Raw genomic sequence first — 305 nt, 5'->3', positions numbered from 1 at the left:
GCGGGGCATAGAGGAGAAACAATAATGTACAGTATGTGGAAAATAATGTGTTTTTTTTACTTTAAACCGCATAAACACATTTCATTACACCAAATACACAAAATAATGTTCTTTTTAGCAGCATCATATGACCCCTTTAAGCAATTCTATGGTATTTGGCACATTTGTGTTTTGTTTTGTTCTAAGTATGTTTTTAGAAAAAATTTGTGTTTTTTAATTTGTTTCATTTTAAGCTATTCTATGTTATTAGACATATTTGTGTTTTGTTTTAAGCTATTCTGTGGTATTTGGCATCTTTGTGTTTT

The sequence above is a fragment of the Sinocyclocheilus rhinocerous genome, unplaced genomic scaffold, assembly GCF_001515625.1.
Source record: "Sinocyclocheilus rhinocerous isolate Xijiao unplaced genomic scaffold, SAMN03320098_v1.1 scaffold1432, whole genome shotgun sequence".
In the NCBI taxonomy this organism is placed as follows: domain Eukaryota; kingdom Metazoa; phylum Chordata; class Actinopteri; order Cypriniformes; family Cyprinidae; genus Sinocyclocheilus; species Sinocyclocheilus rhinocerous.
Note: the sequence above shows the minus strand (reverse complement) of the source record.